Here is a 19810-nt window from a genome sequence, read left to right on the forward strand (position 1 = left end):
CTCTTTGCCGCAGAAGGCTGTGGAGGCCAAATCACTGAGCTTCTTTAAAACAAAGGTAGATAGGTTCTTGATGAATAAGGGGATCGGGGGTTATGGGGAGAAGGCATGAGAATAGGGATGAGAAAAATATCAGCCATGATTGAATGGTGGAGCAGACACGATGGGCCGAGTGGCCGAATTCTGCTCCTATGTCTTATGGTCTTATCCAGAGTACTGTTTCAGTTTTGGTCACCTTACATAAAGAGAGATAGATGTACATTGATAGTGGTTCAGGGATGGTTCATGAGGTTATTTTCTGGGATGAAGGGGTTGTCTTGTGAGGAAACATTGAGTAGGTTGCATCTAAGGTCATTGGAGTTCAGAAGAATGTGTGGCCATCTTATTGAAACATGTGCCTGACAGGAAAAATGCTGAAAGGATGTACCCCTCATTTCCTTTCCTTACAGAATGTGACCAATTAACAGGATTCTTCTGGGAACCCCGTGAGAATAAGGACAACTCTCCAGATTCAGAGTCGGGGGTGCATCCAGAGCAGCCCTTAAATACGACCACTGGCCACCCGTGCAGTGTGGGTGCTGCTGAGAAGCGAACAACAAGAGTGGCACTGGCACCATGGAAGCAACTTCAGTGCAGGGGAGCCGTTGGGCAGGATTTTCAAATGGCAGGGTTCCCACCTCCGCCATCCAAAGAGTTGATGGAGAATGTAACCCCACCCAGCACTGCAGCCCTGCAGCCATTTCATGTTTGGAGGAGTCCTGTTTCAGAGAGCTGCCAGTTAATCTGATTGGCCTGCAGCCCGGCCCTCAGCCCTGTAGTCCCAGCAACACCAATGGCAGCAGTGGACAGGACTGAACAAGCAGTCACCAGATTCAAAGTCCCGGACCAGCCTACGTGCTGCGGGATTCAAGGAATGAAGGAGCTATGAGGCCCAGGGCAGGTGGCGGTGTGGGCTAAGTCGGGCCTTGATGAAGAGGCAAGGAGCCTTTTGTTACCATGGGGTGATTCCACACTCTGAGTCCTGATTTGTCACATAGGCCAGGTGACAACTCCTCTGCTGTGTTGCCCTTAAAGGAACTATCACCACATCCCTCCCCTTTATATAATCTTCAGTAACTAATTCACTCAGCCTTAAATATTATCTAAACGTTATGTACATGAGTTGGACAAATATAAATCAAGTCTTTGAGGGTTTTTTCTGTTTCTTGCAGAGCGGTGTAATTCTGTTGTCTGAAATGCTTCCACCTGGGTCGACTTTAACAAGAACTGCAATAACGGGTACCTCTTCTGGAAAGGAGCAGCAGCGGGGAGAGAGGAGCAGCAGTGGGGAGAGAGGAGCAGCAGCGGGGCGAGAGGAGCAGCGCGGAGGGAGAGGAGCAGCAGCAGGGCGAGGGGAGCAGCAGCGGGGCGAGAGGAGCAGCAGCGGGGCGAGAGGAGCAGCAGCGGGGCGAGAGGAGCAGCAGCGGGGAGAGAGGAGCAGCAGCGGGGCGAGAGGAGCAGCAGCGGGGCGAGAGGAGCAGCAGCGGGGCGAGAGGAGCAGCAGCGGGGCGAGAGGAGCAGCAGCGGGGCGAGAGGAGCAGCAGTGGGGCGAGAGGAGCAGCAGCGGGGCGAGAGGAACAGCAGCGGGGCGAGAGGAGCAGCAGCGGGGCGAGAGGAGCAGCAGCGGGGCGAGAGGAGCAGCAACGGGGCGAGAGGAGCAGCAGCGAGGCGAGAGGAGCAGCAGCAAGGCGAGAGGAGCAGCAGTGGAGGGAGAGGAGCAGCAGCGGGGCGAGAGGAGCAGCAGCGGGGCGAGAGGAGCAGCAGCGGGGAGAGAGGAGCAGCAGCGGGGGGAGAGGAGCAGCAGTGGAGGGAGAGGAGCAGCAGCAAGGCGAGATGAGCAGCAGCAAGGCGAGATGAGCAGCAGCAGGGAGAGAGGAGGTTCAGCGGAGCGAGAAGAGCAGCAGCAGGGCGAGAGGAGGTTCAGCGGAGCGAGAAGAGCAGCAGCAGGGAGAGAGGAGCAGCAGCGGGGCGAGAGGAGCAGCAGCGGGGCGAGAGGAGCAGCAGCGGGGCGAGAGGAGCAGCAGCGGGGGGAGAGGAGCAGCAGCGGGGGGAGAGGAGCAGCAGCGGAGGGAGAGGAGCAGCAGCGGGGGGAGAGGAGCAGCAGTGGAGGGAGAGGAGCAGCAGCAAGGCGAGATGAGCAGCAGCAAGGCGAGATGAGCAGCAGCAGGGAGAGAGGAGGTTCAGCGGAGCGAGAAGAGCAGCAGCAGGGCGAGAGGAGGTTCAGCGGGGCGAGAGGAGGTTCAGCGGAGCGAGAAGAGCAGCAACGGGGCACCCACCCAGATTAATTTTGGGACCTGGAACATCAGGGCCCTCATGGACAACCCCAACAGCAACTGAGCTGAATGTCACACTGCCATCATAGCCCAGGAACTCTCTCGCCACAAGAGTGACATCACCGCCTTGAGCGAGACACGACTGGCAGGAGAAGGCCAGCTTATAGAACAAGGTGGCAGATACACCTTCTTCTGGAAAGCCAGACTAGAAGAAGATTGTTGTCTTCACGGGATTGACTTCGCTGTAAACACAAATTGGCCGGACGTTTCAACGAATCAAGGAAGCATTTGACCAAATATGGCATCAAGGGGCCGTAGCAAAACTGAAGTCAATGGGAGTCAGGGAGAAAACTCTCCACTGGTTGGCACAAAGGAAGGTGGTTGTAGTGATTGGAGCTCAACTCCAGGACATCACTGCCAGAGTTCCTCAGGATGGTGCCATAGGCCCAACCATCTTCGGCTGCTTCATCAATGACCTCCCTTTCATCATAAGGTCAAAAGTGGGGATGTTTGCGGATGACTGCACAATGTTCAACACCATTCGTGACTGCTCAGATAATGAAGCAGTCCAATTGCAGCAAGACCTGGACAATATCCAGTTGACAAGTGGCAAGTAACATTCGCGCCACACAAGTGCCAGGCAATGACCTGCAAGAGAGGATCTAACCATTGACCCTTGACATTGAATTGGTATTACCATCGCTGAATCCCCCATAATCAAAATCCTGGGGGTTACCATTGATCACAAACTAAACTGGACTAGCCATATTAATACTGTGGGTACAAGAGCAGGTCAGAGACTAGGAACCTACATCGAGGAACTCACCTCCTGACTCTCCAAATCCTGTCCACCATCTACAAGGCACAAATCAGGAGTGTAATGGAATATTCTCCACTTGCCTGGGTGAGTGCAGCTCCAACAATACTCACGAAGCTGAACACCATCCAAGCAACCCGTTTGATTGCTACCCCTTCCACAAACATTCACTCCCTCTTCCATTGACAAACAGTGGCAGCTGTGTGTACCATCTCCAAGATCCGCTGCAGGAACTCACCGAGGCTCCTTGGATAGCACCTTCCAAACCCGCGATCACTAACATCTAGAAGGACAAGAGAAGAAGATACATGGGAAAACCACCACTTGGAGGTTCCCCTTCAAGTCACTCATCATCCTGACTTGGAAATATATCGCTGTTCCTTTACTGTCGCTGGGTCAAAATCCTGGAACTCCCTCCCTAATAGCACATTAAGTGTACCTACACCAGATGGGCTACAGCGGTTCAAGAAGGCAGCTCACCACCACCTTCTGAAGGGTAATTAGGGAAGGGCAACAAATGCTGGCGTAGCCAGTGGAGCCCACATCCCGTAAAAAATGAATTAAAAAGAATAATAAACTGAACTCCAAGGCACAGCTTTATGATAACATGAAATATTAAATTTTTCAGCTCTGGAAGGAAGGACCCCACACATTTACGGTCAATCATACGATTTTTCTGAAAGATCAATACTTTGGGTTATGATTTGTTGTGAAAATTATATTGCTACATTGCAGGGTGGCTTGTAAGATATCAGTTTGATATGTAGAGATCGGTAGGATGCTAGGCTTTGGACAGTCGAGTTGTCGACCTAATCATGTGTGTTAGTCACCACAACGAGGGTAAACTGAACATTTCTGTCGGGGAACACTTCAGCAGTCAAGGGCATTCAGCCTCTGATCTTCGGGTAAGCGTTCTCCAAGGCAGCCTTCAGAACACACGACAGCGTAGAATCACCAAACTGATAGCCAAGCTCCGCAGACATGAGTGCGGCCTCAACTGGGACCTTGGATTCATGTCTCACTACCTTAAACTACATTTAACCGGGCCACCATCTGGCCTGGACTTGCGAAATCCTACCAACTGTCCTGGTTTGAGACAATTCACACCTATTTAACCTGTGATTATCCCTCTCTCCATTCGCACTGTCTGGACCTGTAAAAACTTACTTACCTGCAAAAACTCGCATTGAAAGTATCATGCATGGTGGCTTTGTTATTATATGTGGTGTTTGTGTACCCTACCTCTTCATTCGCTTGATGAAGGAGCTACGCTCCAAATGCTAGTGATTCCAAACAAACCTGTTGGACTTTAACCTGGTGTTCTAAGATTTCTGTGCCCACCCCAGTCCAATGTCAGCATCTCCACATCATGAACATTTCTGATGAGACTGTAAAACCTGCATTACCTGCTCAAGCACAATCCTATGCAGGTTGGAGGAGATGGCGTGGGGAATTTCCTCTCCTTGGTGGGTATCAATGATGTGGAAACATAGCGAGCAGATTTCCTGGCTGGCATCATGTTAACTATTACAGAATATGGCACACCTTCAATGGAAAAAAACCTGTTTGTCACAAGACTGCGTGGATTTCCTCTGGGCGCTCTGGTTTCCTCCCACAGTCCAAAGATTGGCGGGTTAGGTGGATTGGCTATGCTAAACTAACCTTAATGTGCAAAAAGGTTAATTGGGGTTACTGGGTTAAGGGTGGAGGAGGTGTGTGCTTGAGTGGGGTGCTCTTTCCAAGGACCGATGCAGACTCGATGGGCCGAATGGCCTCCTTCTGCACTGTAAATTCTATGATTCCTCTTGCTCTAGCTGATTTTATGGAGTCAGTTCACCATTTTTTTTGGCATAATCGAGTTCGGGTTCTCAGCCTGTACTCGAGAGGGAAGAGAGGACGGAAGAGTGGGGAAAGGTTTGGCTGGACCCTGGCACCTGCCACATAGCTAGTGGCCACTCATAGGCCAAAGGGGCGAAGGGAGAATCTTTATTTTGTAAAAAGAAAATAGTTGACGTTGTAGAGCTAGGATCACTTCATTCAGTTGCAATTTAACTGCACCTGCGGCCAAATGTAATTGTGTGGCCAATTTATAATTTCTGATGTAAACTGTCGGAAGTGGTAGGAAGACATGGGAGGAGATGGAGTATATCCTAAAATAGCTTTGGCATCAAATACCATTGTGTTGGCTACTATTCATATTCAACAGGAAACTTTGATATCCACCCTTCATGCCAACATCATAATGATTTATTTATGATGAGAAATTAAAATAACAGCCTGTTAGCCACTGTCTGTCAGTTCAAGAAATGTAAATGTTCCACAACCATTTGCTTTTTATCTATCGAATGTATCTTTATTCATTCCTCCACAAGGCATGCTGACTGAGTCCTGAAGGGCACAGCTGCCAAACTTTGGCAATGAGTAGCTAGTGGTGTACCTCAGGGATCAGTTTGGGCCCACAATTGTTCACAATTTACATAGATGATTTGGAGTTGGGGATCAAGGGCAATGTGTCCAAGTTTGCAGATGACACTAAGAAGAGTGGTAAAGCAAAAAGTGCAGAGGATACCGGAAGTCTGAAGAGGAATTTGGATAGGTTAAGTGAATGGGCTAGGGTCTGGCAGATGGAATACAATGTTGACAAATGTGAGGTTATCATTTTGGTAGGAATAACAGCAAACAGGATTATTATTTAAATGATAAAATATTAAAGCATGCTGCTGTGCAGAGAGACCTGGGTGTGCTAGTGCATGAGTCTCAAAAAGTTGGTTTACAGGTGCAACAGGTGATTAAGAAGGCAAATGGAATTTTGTCCTTCGTTGCTAGAGGGATGGAGTTTAAGACTAGGGAGGTTATGCTGCAATTGTACAAGGTGTTAGTGAGGCCACACCTGGAGTATTGTGTTCTGTTTTGGTCTTCTTACTTGAGAAAGGACGTACTGGCACTGGAGGGTGCGCAGAGGCGATTCACTAGGTTAATCCCAGAGCTGAAGGGGTTGGATTACGAGGAGAGGTTGAGTAGATTGGGACTGTACTCGTTGGAATTTAGAAGGCTGAGGGGGGATCTTATAGAAACATATAAAATTGTGAAGGGAGTAGATAGGATAGATGCGGGCAGGTTGTTTCCACTGGCGGGTGAAAGCAGAACTAGCCTCAAAATAAGGGGAAGTAGATTTAGGACTGAGTTTAGGAGGAACTTCTTCACCCAAAGGGTTGTGAATCTATGGAATTCCTTGCCCAGTGAAGCAGTAGAGGCTCCTTCATTAAATGTTTTTAAGATAAAGATAGATGGTTTTTTGAAGAATAAAGGGATTAAGGGTTATGGTGTTCAGGCCGGAAAGTGGAGCTGAGTCCACAAAAGATCAGCCATGATCTCATTGAATGGTGGAGCAGGCTCGAGGGGCCAGATGGCCTACTCCTGCTTCTAGTTCTTATGTTCTTATGTTCAAACTAGGCCTGTGCCAGGTGGCGAGAGAACCAACCAGAAGGAAAAACTGACTAGACCATGTCCTCATCGATCGACCTGTCACAGCTGTAATTGTATAGGTCAGAGTGACCACTGCAAATCCTTATGAAGTGAAAAGCCAGCCTTCACACTCAGCATACCCGCCATTGTGTTGTATGGTCTTACCTCTGTGCTAAATAGGATAATAATAATAATCTTTTATTGTCACAAGTAGGCTTACATTAACACTTACATTAACACTGCAACGAAGCCACCGTGAAAATCCCCCAGTCGCCATATTCCGGTGCCTGTTCGGGTACACCGAGGGAGAATTCACCTCACAGCACGTCTTTCAGGACTTGTGGGAGGAAACTGGAGCACCCGGAGGAAACCCACTCAGACACTGGGAAAACATGCAGACTCCGCGCAGACAGTGACCCAAATCGGGAATTGAACCTGCGACTCTGGCGCTGTGAAGCAACAGTGCTAATCACTGTGCCACTGTGCCATGGTGGCACAGTAGGATAGATTCAGAACAGATTTTGCAGCTAAAACCCAGCATTCATGAGGGGCTGTGAGCCATTAGCAGTAGCAGAATTGTATTTAACTCCAAACTGTAACCTCATGGCCCCAGCATATCCTTTACTCCGCCATCAGCATCAAGCTAGGGAATCAACCCTAGTTCGATGAGAAGCTCAAGGGGGCATATCAGGAGCAGAATCAGGCATATCTAAAAATGGGTTGTTAACCTGTTTGTTTAGCGTATCTTCACACACCCACACTGCTTTTCCCTTGAGGGGATGTGGAGGAAGGATTCCCAAGCTGATTATCAGCCCTATGAACCGTGTTTCTGAACAGTCCTCCATGGCCAACAAGCCCTGACTTGGATTTCAACCCACAGTTTCTGGTCCAGAGGTAGGGCTGCTACCCACTGTGTCACAAGACAGCCTTTTCAACCTGGTGAAGCTACAACACAGGACGACTCGCATGCTGAGCAAAAGAAACAGCATACCATGAACAGAGTTAAGCGATCCCACAACCAGCGGATCGGATTTAAGTTAATTGATGTCTTGCCACATCCAGTTGTTAAGGGTGGACAATAAAACAGGTAACAGGAGGACGCTCCACAAATATTGCCATCCTCAATGATGGGGGGTCCAGCACATCAGTGCAAAAGACAAGGCGGAAGCATTTGCAACCTCCTTCAGCCAGATGTGCTGAATGGACAATCCATCTCGGTCTCCTCTTGAGGCCCCCAGCATCACAGATGCCAGTCTCCATCCAATTTGATGCAGCCCAATAGAAGTGGCTGAAGGCTATGGACCCCTGACAACATCCCGGTTATAGCATTAAAGACTGAATTGTGCCCGAGAACTGGTTGTGTCTCCAACCCAGCTGTTTCAGCACAGTCACGACATTAATATCTACCAGCCAATGAGGAAGAATCAGGACAAATCCAACCCGACCAATTGCCTCAACAGCTTCCTTTCAAGCATCGGCAAAGTGAGTGAAGGTGTTGTCCACAGTGCCATCAGACAATTGTTCATTTAATTTGATCTCTAATTACTGTTAGCAGTTTTCCTACCACAGACGACTGTTCGATAGCCATGGCAACTTGCATTTTATAGTGTACCTTAAATCGCAATTGAATAATCCTAACGTGCTTCACAGGGGCGGAAGAGAAAAATGATGACCAAAATTTTAATTAAATATTTGAGGAGGGTCCTCATGGAGGAGGGGAAGTTGGTGAAAGTGTTTAGGGAGGACAAACCTTCCACTGTTCAGGCTGAAAAACAAATTTGCTGGTTGTGAAATACTTTGGAATGTTTTGACAAAAGGTTCTTGCATTTAATTCAATAAATAATGAAGTGACCTATTCATTAAGGAACTTTGGCATCTTCTTATTGATGATATTATTTTTTAAAATAAATTTAGAGTACCCAATTCATTTTTTCCAATTAAAGACTGATTTAGCGTGGCTAATCCACCTACCCTGCACATCTTTGGGTTGTGGGAGCAAATACCACACAAACACAGGGAATATGTGCAAATTCCATACGGACCCAGAGCCGGAATCGAACCTGGGACCTTGGCACCGTGAGGCAGAAGTGCTAACCATTGCACCACCATGCTGCCCTTATTGATATCATAACAGCGCATAGTTCTGAGTGGCACCACCTCAATTCCTAATAATTCTCTGTTGAATTTGCTTATCTGTAACATGACACTGGCTTCTATGTTTTGCTTTATCTTTGTGTCTTTGTAATGAGCATCTTTTAAGCTGGCATCTGCAGCTTAAAGAAACTCCTCACTTGTTGAACTATGAGGCTAGAAGAAGACCATCCTTCTCCCCTCACTAGAATGTTCTTGGATAGTGATTCAGAAACATAGGGCGAGATTTTCCAGACCCACAGCAGTGTGATTGACTCTTAAATGCCCTCAGGGTGGGCAATAAATGCTGGTCCAGCCAGCGGCGCCCACAACCGGCAAATTAATTTGGGCAGCAGGGTAGCATGGTGGTTAGCATAAATGCTTCACAGCTCCAGGGTCCCAGGTTCGATTCCCGGCTGGGTCACTGTCTGTGTGGAGTCTGCACGTCCTCCCCCTGTCTGCGTGGGTTTCCTCCGGGTGCTCCGGTTTCCTCACACAGTCCAAAGATGTGCGGGTTAAGTGGATTGGCCATGCTAAATTGCCCGTAGTGTCCTAATAAAAGTAAGGTTAAGGGGGGGGGGGGGGGGGGGGGGGGGGGTTGTTGGGTTATGGGTATAGGCTGGATATGTGGGTTTGAGTAGGGTGATCATGGCTCGGCACAACATTGAGGGCCGAAGGGCCTGTTCTGTGCTGTACTGTTCTATTTTCCTGTCCCGCCCGCAATGATGCCTGCTGCTGGCGAGGCCGGAAAATCCCTCCCGTGGAAAATTAATGCCGCGGAAGGAGATCATTCGTGCCATCATGTGCTGGGTGAATAAGGTCTCACCGGCTTAATCCCACTTTCCTGTTCATGGTCTGTAGTCTCACAGGATAGGGCACTGCAAATGAATATCCAAGTATTTTTCTTCAAATGTGAAGGGGTTCCTAGGATCGACAGTATCCTGACAGTGCAAAGGAGGCCATTTGGCCCATCAGGTCTGCACTGACCCTCCAAAAGAGCAGGGTAACTAGGCCCACTCTCCCGCCCTATCCCCGTAACCCCACACATTGATCATGGCCAATCCACCTAACCTGCAAATCTTTGGACTGTGGGAGGAAACTGGGGTACCCAGGGTAAACTCACATCGACACGAGGAGAGCGTGCAAACTCCATATAGTTGCCCAATGCCATTATCAAACCCAGGTCCCAGGCGCTGTGAAGCAGCACTGCTAGCCACTGTGCCCGATGGCCCCCTCTGCTACTCTTCCACTCAGAATGTTCCAGATCTTCAGCACACTGTCGGTGCCAGAAGTTCACCTCTAATTATTTATGTGCCCTGGTTATTGACCTCTCTGCTGAGGGGTCAATCTAGGCAACTTATCATTTTATAATTAAATCTCCTCTCAGCATCTTCAGTTCCAAAGAAAACAACCCCAAACATAGGGCGGGATTTTCCAGTCCCGACCGATATGGGTCCAGACATTCCCGTCCAAAGTCAATGGAACTTTTGCTGATCCGCCAAATAATAATAATAATCTTTATTAGTGTCACAAGTAGGCTTACGTTAACACTGCAATGAAGTTACTGTGAAAATCCCGTAGTCACCACACTCCTGCATCTGTTCAGATACATTGACAGAGAATTCAGAATGTCCAATTCACCTAATAAGTACACCTTTCGGGACTTGTGGGAGGGAACCGGAACACGCGGAGGAAACCTATGCAGACGCAGGGAGAATGAGCAGACTCCGCACGTGACCCATGCCGGGAATCGAACCTGGGTCCCTGGAGCTGTGAAGCAACAGTGTTAACCACTGTGCTACCGTGCCGCCCTCAGAGCAATTTCCATTATCGAATCTTTACTTCCAGAGATTGGTACATAAAAATTCAGGAAACACTCAGGGGTTTCTCCAAGAAAGAAGGTCCTTGCTGCACTTTTGGATACTTGCCTCACAATTAAAGTGGAAAATTTGAGTCACTGACTGGAGGAATTTGAGTCAATGGTGAACGCTGAAATCCTGCAGTGATCTGTCCTTCACTCACTGCTATTCGTATTCTCAATAAGTATAAGATTTATGTTTTCTGTCTCACTGCCCTTCCCCATCAAAGTACTCCCACCACCAGTACTGATTGTACTTTTGTAAGAATTCAGTTGCACATAATAAACTGGGTAAAGAATAATAGATTGCCTACCTTACGGCCCTCCATATGCAAGCTTCCGCAGACTTGTACCTTTGATGGAAGTGTTTGTTTTTGCAGTAATTGTATGCCACTCCCCATACTAGAGCAAAATACCTAACACACATATTTCAAGGAACAAGGAAAGGTCAATCAAGTTAGACAACTGATTCTTTGCTGATATAAAGTCGTGTTTGTTGGGAGTGAGAAAACAATGGGACGGGCAGAGATCTCCTCATTGAACATTTTTGTTTATTGCACTTTACTAAATGCTACACTGCAAAGGATTTTATGAATGCTCACAGGCTCTTCACTTTTGGTGCATCTAACAAGTAAATTCAAATCTCCACTCAAATTAAAGAGCTTCTAACATGAGTCACCCTGCTGCGTCTCAGCTTGGAAAGAGGTATTGCCGGCGCACCAAGTATAATTTTCAATTCATAGAGAACTGTTACATTCCTTCTTTTGAAATGAGTGATGATGAATCCGGATTTAAATAAACCTGGGGGCATTGGATGTCTTCTGCGACTGTGATTTGCCATCAATTAGAGTGGATGTAGTCAGCACTGAACCAAAACTTCAGCAAAGATTGTCTATTCTCCTGCATTAGCAATGCACAAGGGGCTGAGTCAGGCTTCCAAGTAATCTTCTGGCGCAGCTAATTTCAAAGTAAAAGTCAACATTGTCCAACGCGCAATTTCACCCTTTAAGTCACATAAATTGGCCAGTCTAAATTCACAGGTGACAATTTAACGTGGAAATATTCCCCGTTTGAACAATGGTATAGAATGAGCACCGCAGTTGCTCTGGGAAATTTGGCATGAAATACACCATAGAATTGCAAATTTTATTTCCTGTTTTCAAAAATCAAGTTTGACTGGATTTATTGGAACTGACTTGAGTTTCTGTTCTGCTCTTGTCAACACATGCAACAGGCTGCCTGGGCCACCAACTGCGCAAACATCATCAAAAAGAAAAGGAAGATTGCAAATTATAGCCATTCAGAGCCGCAGTGACTTTGCCACAAAAGGCAACAGTGCTGTGATAGTTGCAGCCATCTGGGATGGCCACTTACAACTAGGTACAGAGAAACTAGCAAAGCCTAGCGGGTAAAATGGACAAGCCAGGCAGGCTCAGAGCCTGAAATGCATATTTGTAAGCAAGGAGTCCAGACGGTATCGAAACTCCATCCAATTAGCATTTTAATGGGGCCGATTAGCATTTGATGGCCCATCTTCACCAAAACAAAGGACTGGTACTCAAGCAACCGGAACAGTCCCAGACATTTCGGCACCACTCCCTGTTCAAGGGAAATGCAAACAACAGGGTCAGTGACCGCTTGGGACACACCCAGCCTTCCAGATCCCCGTCCACTTATTGGTTAGGAATGGAATAGAGTGATCAGGAATCACCCAATTAGTGGGGCCCAAACTGAAGGACCGCCCAAAAGAGCGCGAAAACCCCCAAGTGTAAGAAGAAGGGTTCACCATATGTTCGTCCTCTCTTGGACCTGGTGCCCCGGTCACGGCCATCTCCAAGTGCAGCAACACCAGAAGCAAGTCCAAGTTCAACGCTCGCTACCAGACGGATGAGCCTAGCTGAGCAGTAGTTACTCCTTCGGACTCGATAGATCCAGAATCGAACAGCGGCCACTGTTTCTCTGACCTAAGCCGGGTGCCCGCAGTTAAGTATAGTTTGTCTTAGTCGATAGGTGTAGTTAACTAGTAGTGTTTATGTTGCATGACCAATTGTGTGTAAATAAAGTACCCTTGACCTTGAACTAACGAACTGGTGTTTGGCTCTTTAATCGATAGCCGGTTGAACCTTGTGGTGGTATAATTTGGCACCTGGCGACTCTAAGCAGTAGAATATAGATAACATAGAAAGAAGGGCAAACTCACTGATTGCCATAATTGGAACAGAGCCAGAGAAAGGACAGAGTAAAAGAAAAAACTCATAACATAGTTTTGGAGTAGACTCGCAGGCTCCTCTTACAGCTCTGAAACTTCCTTGGCTTGAAAAGTGTGGGGGGGGGGGGGGGGTGGAATGTGGAACCCACAACCAAGTGAAGTAGTTGAGAGGTAAGCGGAGCCATTTAAGGGGAAGCTCGGTAAACACATGAAGAAGAAAGGAATTGAAAATTATGCTGATGGGACAAGATGAATTAGGATGGAAGGAGCGAGGGTGGAGCATAGGCCAGTTGAGCTGGAAAGGCTTCATTGTGGACAGTAATCTTTGTGGAAATGTGCTCTGCCGCTGCCGTGCTTGTGCACTATAGCCCCTGTGTGTGTTGAGGCTATAATAAGCCAAGGCTGGTGCAGTGTTCACTTTCCTAAAGTGGATTGCAGTTTGCCTTACATTCCTGCGTTCATTCTCTTCCTCCTCCTACTCTGACATTACAATCCCAGATCAGACACCAACAGTGGCTAGGATACTGGACTAAGGCCCCAATATTTTAGTTGATTAGAAAGGCTGTGCATTAAACCACCACTTCTTCTCCAACACAGCCCAGTGTAGCTGAAGCTGTAATTCTGCCACATAGCATGGGCCTCCTCTCCTGTGGTAAAATAGCAGTGAATGAGGTGCTTATGCGGTCATTAATTGGCCACTTATGGGCTTCATAGGCCCAAGTCCTCTATTGCTTCCCAGAAAATTTCACACAGGTCAGGCACTGGGAATATCACTCACCCCATCTTGAAACCCACCAGCAGGGCAACATAAAGTCAAGGCTAAAAAATAACATGGATATTGAAATCATGTCAGGAAGTTAATGTAGCATTCCTGTTGTTGTGGAATTTTTTATGAGCTCAGTATCTATCACATTCTCAGTACATTCTACCGAGCTCAGTCGTTGCTGTGTAACTTCCCATTATTTCTGATTTCACTGTACCATTAAAGTTGGTAATTATACCACGGAACATTATCTAAAAAAAACCTCTGTAAAATTGCATCCTCTGCTATTTTAGAGGGGGTGTTAATCCATTCATTTTAATTAGTGCAGAGAGAAATTTAAGATAAAACTCGATGCATTAGGCCATTAGCATTGCAGGTTGTAATTTTGAGCCTGTGAGGGTAAGATCATTATTACTGCTGAGACAAAGGCCTGAAGTTTCTGAGCAGCTGGTCCCACTCCAACATCCTCAGATCTGCTCCTGTTGCATTTCTGCCTCACGACTGGTGTTGTCCCAGAAATGGAACAGGAGCATTTCCGAAGAAAATCCTCCCCAAGGACCTGCAGTTGTTCACGCGGCCAATGGTACAGGGTCTGGAATGCACTGCCTGAGAGCGTGGTGGAGGCAAGTTCAGTCGAGGCATTCAGAAGTGAATTGGGCTGTTATTGGAAAAGGAAGAATGTACAGGGTTATGAGGAGAAGGTTGGAGAAAGGCACAAGAACCTCTCAATTGGAGAGAAGGCACATACATAGTGGGCCAGATGGCCTCTTTGTGCACCCTAACAATTCAGTGAAATTCTGTATCTAGGTGTAACAGAAATTCGATCCTCTTCACAGAGAGCATGGGGCGAAATTCTCCGACCACACGCAGGGTCGGAGAATCGCCCGGGGCCGCCGGAAATCCTGCCCCCGCCGTGGCAGAAATTCTCCGCCACCCGGGAATTGGTGGGGGCGGGAATCGCGCCGCGTCGAGCGGCGAGCCCCCTGCGGCGATGCTCCAGCCCACGATGGGCCGAAGTCCCGCCGCCGGGAGGCCTCTCCTGCTACCGAGTTTTGAGCCACCTCTGGTGGTGGCGGGATCGGCGGCGCGAGCGGGCCCCCGGGGTCCTGGAGGGGGGGCGCGGGCGATCGGACCCCGGGGGGGGGGGTGCCCCAACGGTGGCCAGGCCCGCGATCGGGGCCCACCGATCGGTGGGCGGGCCAGTGCCGTGGGGGCACTCTTTCTCTTCCGCCGCCGTCACGGCCTCCGCCATGGCTGAGGCAGAAGAGAATCCCCCAGCGCGCATGCGCCGGTGGTGACGTCAGCGGCAGCTGACGCACCGGCGCATGCGCGAACCGGCGAAGGCCTTTCGGCCAGCCCCGGCGCCAGGCCTGAAAGGCTGCTGGTGCCGGTTTTTGTGCCAGTCGACGTGGTGCCAACCGCTCCGGTGCAGGCCTAGCCCCCAAAGGTGCGGAGAATTCTGCACCTTTGGGGAGGCCCAACGCTGGAGTGGTTGGTGCCAGTCCCCTACGCCGGGACCCCCCGCCCTGCCGGGTACGGGAGAATGCCGCCCATGGTTAGTGCTGGTTATAAAAGCAAAATTAAAAATGTGAGAGCACTGTCACAGACGATATAGTGAAGCAAGAAAAGAGATAGATGTGAATGGAGAAGAGAAGAACACTGAGACTTAATTCTGAATCAAACCCTTTTCTCGAATAAGAGAGTAATGAAGGAGGCCAATTGGTCTATCAAGCCTGCGCCAGCTTTATCAAAGTGTAATCGAGTTAGGCCCACTCCCCCAATAAAAACTAAAAATTCTGGAATACCTTAACACGTTAGACAGCATCAGACGGTGGTGTTCCCAAGTATCTCCTGCCCTTATTCTTCCAGATGGTGGTCATCGTGGGTTTGGAAGGTTGTCTAAGGAGCTGGTTGGTGAATTTCTGCAGTGCATCTTGTAGATGGTACAAGCTACTGCTATTGTGTATCACTGGCGGAAGAAGTGAATGTTTGTAGAAGGTGTGACAATTAAGCGGGCTGCCTTGTCCCGGATGCTGTTGAGCTTCTTGAGTATTAATGCACACATCCAGGCAAGTGGAGAGGATTCCATCACACATGCTGGACAGGCTTTGGGGAGTCAGGAGGTGAGCTACTCGCCACAGGATTCCTAGCCTCTGACCTGCTCTTGTAGCCACAGTATTTATGTGGCTAGTCCAGTTCAATTTCTGGTCAATGGTAACCCCCAGGATATTGCTCTCCATCTCACCCTGGGCTCTTAGTCTTTTACCACAAATATGTATCCTCTGCTTTATGTGTCCTCTAGTTAGCTAGGGGCTGGTTTAGCTCACTGGGCTAAATCGCTGGCTTTTAAAGCAGGCCAGCAGCACGGTTCGATTCCCGTACCAGCCTCCCCGGACAGGCGCCGGAATGTGGCAACTAGGGGCTTTTCACAGTAACTTCATTGAAGCCTACTCGTGACAATAAGCGATTTTCATTTCATTTCATTTTTCACATTTCCCAGAAGACATGCTGTTGGCGGAATTGCACATTCGGAATTCTCCCACAGTGTACCCGAATAGGCGCCAGAATGTGGCGATGAGAAGATTTTCACAGTAACTTCATTGCAGTGCTAATGTGAGCCTACTTGTGACACTAAGATTATAATTGTAATTATTATTAAAATGGTGCCCAAAGAGTAATGTTGGTGCTGATGGTTCCGTATCATAAATATAACACAATCTTCCAATCCTACTGCTTTTATGGATTTTTATTTTAGTTAAAACATTTTGATGAGATTCTGAGCAAATTCAGGTAACTAATATTCATGCTAGGGATTGAAACACTAAAAATGCTGGAAAACCCTCAGTAGGTGAGGTAGTATCTGTGGAGAGAGGAATAGAATTAACGTTCCTGCCCAATGGCCTTTCAGGCTGTTTCATTGATGCAGAGCAAAGCTCTCTGTAAAACCAGGTCTCAATGAAACCCCAACATCGCAGAGTCAATCACACCTTTTGTCCTACATCATGTTAATATCTTTCCAAAGGCAATGGAACTTTGGCACCACAACTGTTGAAAAAATGTTTTTTTTTTAAGCATTGATACCAGTCCAAAACTCTATATGCAATTTACTAACAGGCTTTTGTATAGCGCTACACAGATGAACTACTTTAAACATGGAGATTTTACTTCCCATGCTTAGTTTAAAATAGGATTTACTTTAAAATGATGAAGGGGCCCAACCTGCAACTTCTCTTTTCGAATGCAATGTAATTCCAGAAATTTCTGCTTTAATTTCAGAACTTCAATATTTACGTTTTTCCTTATTGATCTCTGAAAAATGTATTTTTGCAATGTTCGGGCGGTACGGTAGCACAGTGGTTAGCACTGTTGCTTCACAGTGCCAGGGACCTGGGTCACTGTCTCTGTGAAGTCTGCACGTTCTCCCCGTGTCTGCTTGGGTTTCCTCCGGGTGCTGCAGTTTCTTCCCACAATCCAAAGATGTGCAGCTTAGGTGGATTGGCCATGCTAAATTGTCCTTTGTGTCCAAAAGTGTTCAGTGGGATTGCTGGGTTGTGGGGATGGGGTGGAGGTGTGGGCTTGGGTACGATGCTCTTTTCAGGGGCTGGTGCGGACTCGATGGGCCGAATGGCCTCCATCTGCACTGTAAATTCTATGATTCCCACTCTGTGCTAATTTAATAATTCACCAGGTGATTTAGTACAAACCTGAGAATAGGCCATTTGTCCCACTAATGCTCATAGTTGGTGGCACTGCAATACATCCTGCCTAACCTCCAGCTGAATTCTTTACTGTCTTTAACTCCACGACTTTGCCTGCTAGACGATTCCAAATGTCTATCAACCTTTGAGTGAAGATTTTTCTTCATCTCTGTTTAATCTGTTTAAAATTCATTTTAAACCACTAAATAGTTCTGGCCAATGGGCCTACAGTTTGGACTTACTAGAAATCAAATTCGGGCTTTGTCTTAATTACATCTGGGTCAAAATGATCCAGGGTGTTGGTGAGCTACGGATAGCCTGATACTAGCCTTACGGACCCACACTTACCACCCGGCCCCCAGATAAAATCAGGCCTAAAGTACTGGGTATTATCTCACCTGGCAACCTTGCATATATCATTCCACATGTTTGAAACACTTCCTACAAACTTGACCTGTTCGGGGTCTGTGTAAGGTCATGGCAGGGGAAGAGGCAGACTGTTCTGTGCTGAACCTTGCAGTTAGCGACAGACAGCATTCATGTCTTGCTACACAAACAGGCTCTCGTCTCACCAAAGAGCTCTAATTCCAGATGAATGGCCAGTAAATCAAAGGTGCCAGGAAGAAAAGGAAGACCATGATTGCACTACTTGATGGCGTGATGGATACAGAATCAATACTATCCTTCAAATAGGAAATGAATAAATTCTTGAGTGTTAAAAATAAATTGTGGGGATATAGGGAAAAGAGTTGTGTGGGGGGGGGGGGGGGGGGGGGGGGGGTGGTGGTTGGACTAACTGGATTGCTCTTTGAAAGACCTGGCACAAACTTGATCGGCTGAATGTCTTCCTTCTGTGCGATACTATTTCATCAGTCTGTGAGTACACAACATAAATCCTCTTAAAGCAACTCGTACAGCTCCATCTTATCTTCTGGTACATTAACCCAGCTACTGTGAATCAGAAAATACAGAAATATTCTTAATGTGATACAGGAGCACTGCCGTGAGCCTATCTCTTTACCACTCGAATGGCCCCTAATCTGTTTATCATTCAGGGTTAATGCTGTCATTAAAATATCAGAAAGTGGAATTTAATTAGCAATGTACCAAGGGTTCGAATGCAAGTTCCAACAACTGTTATTTGTAACACTAAGTGATCCCAAAGAGAACTGAATGGCTCTGAGACTACTGCAGCTCAAGCATCGGTGAAATATGTGAATTTATGCAGCGATGGGCAGAGGAATTGTCGGTAAATGAATCATGCAGCTTCGGTCCACTGTCAACCACGCTTCGGGATACAGCTACACACTGCCACAGACAACCTTCCTGCCAGAAGGTGCTGTTTTCTTCTGAAATAAAATGCGTTTGAATTCAATTTGGGGGGGAAAAAAAATTATGGCACATTCCTTCCAGACAACGGCTGAAGACGAGTTATGCTACCAAATGCTACAGGCATTGCAAGTGATCGCTTCCCATGACAGATTAATTTAAATGAATGGCAGATATTTTATTATCCGTGCGAGGTGATTGTTAAAAAGGCATTTGACTGTGGCAGGCTCCTATTCACATGTGCTGCTGCTGGGACCCTCCAGTCTATTAACATCACTTTGCTAACAGCTGTGGCTGTCACTGCCCTCAGCTCCAGCATTAATTATTTGGAATGCTCGACAGTCAAAATGGAAGGGCTACAAAGGTGACTGACCCTTCGAACTGACACTGTCACACTGCATGTGTTGAATTCGGTTTGAAATCTCAGCCGGTGGAATTTAATGCTCTACTACCCCCCCCCCCCCCCCCGAAGTGCGATTGGAGGCGGGGTCATTTAATCGGGTGGGAGGGTAGCAGGAGGGAACCTCACCCCCACAACCCAAGGATGTGCAGGGTAGGTGGATTGGCCATACAGAATGGCACCTTAATTGGAAAAAAAAGAATTGGATACTCTAAATTTATTTTTTAAAAGTCCAAGGATCACCGCACCTCAGGCAAGGGGCACGGTTGAGGAGGCAGGGCCTTGATGAATAACCTCAGCTGGTACAGGGATTGAACCTGTGCCATTGGCCTCACTCTGCATCATGGAGCAGCTGTCCAACCAACGAAGCTAAATCCACAACTGGTACACAATCAGCAGCAAGCAGGTTCACGCCAGCTGGGGGGGACTTCGACCCCTGGTTTCATTGATCATGGGGAAAGTTTGCCACTGACAAGTTAAATGCCTAATTCAGTGGACTCGTGCTATTGCTCGTGCAGGGGCTCGTGCGACTTTCTAGTTGCTGGGTGAGACTCCTCCCTGGGTGAGACGGCGGTAAATATCACTCTGTACCTCTCCTTAACAGCCACTCCATGCAAGCAAAAGTCCAACACTGTTTGGTTATGATGGGAAAGAGTTAAAATCAGAACAATTCTCAATCTTGGTCACCACTTACATTTATTCAGGGTGCAAATCCAACCGGAAAGCTGCAAGAAAGATGTTGCAGCTTTCATAACCCCCAGAAGTCCCAAAATGCTTTACAATCCATGAAGTACTTTTGAAATATTGTTAGTGATGTAATGTAGTGAGTGTA

The 19810-nt window shown here is 47.6% G+C and overlaps 1 protein-coding gene across 4 annotated transcripts in view; it reads right to left on the reverse strand.

Annotated features, from left to right (window-relative positions):
- Positions 1-19810, reverse strand: part of LOC119974893 (muscarinic acetylcholine receptor M3-like) — a 549971-nt gene that overhangs the window by 92298 nt on the left and 437863 nt on the right. The window contains exon 1 of one of the 4 annotated variants that reach the window (XM_038814263.1): positions 10894-10942. The exons of the other annotated variants lie outside the window; for them this stretch is intronic. The gene's annotated coding sequence lies outside the window, so the exon portion shown is untranslated. Of the gene's footprint in view, positions 1-10893; positions 10943-19810 lie in introns of those variants that run through there. 4 annotated transcript variants of the gene reach the window in all.

The sequence above is a fragment of the Scyliorhinus canicula genome, chromosome 1 (assembly GCF_902713615.1).
Source record: "Scyliorhinus canicula chromosome 1, sScyCan1.1, whole genome shotgun sequence".
Lineage (NCBI taxonomy): Eukaryota > Metazoa > Chordata > Chondrichthyes > Carcharhiniformes > Scyliorhinidae > Scyliorhinus > Scyliorhinus canicula.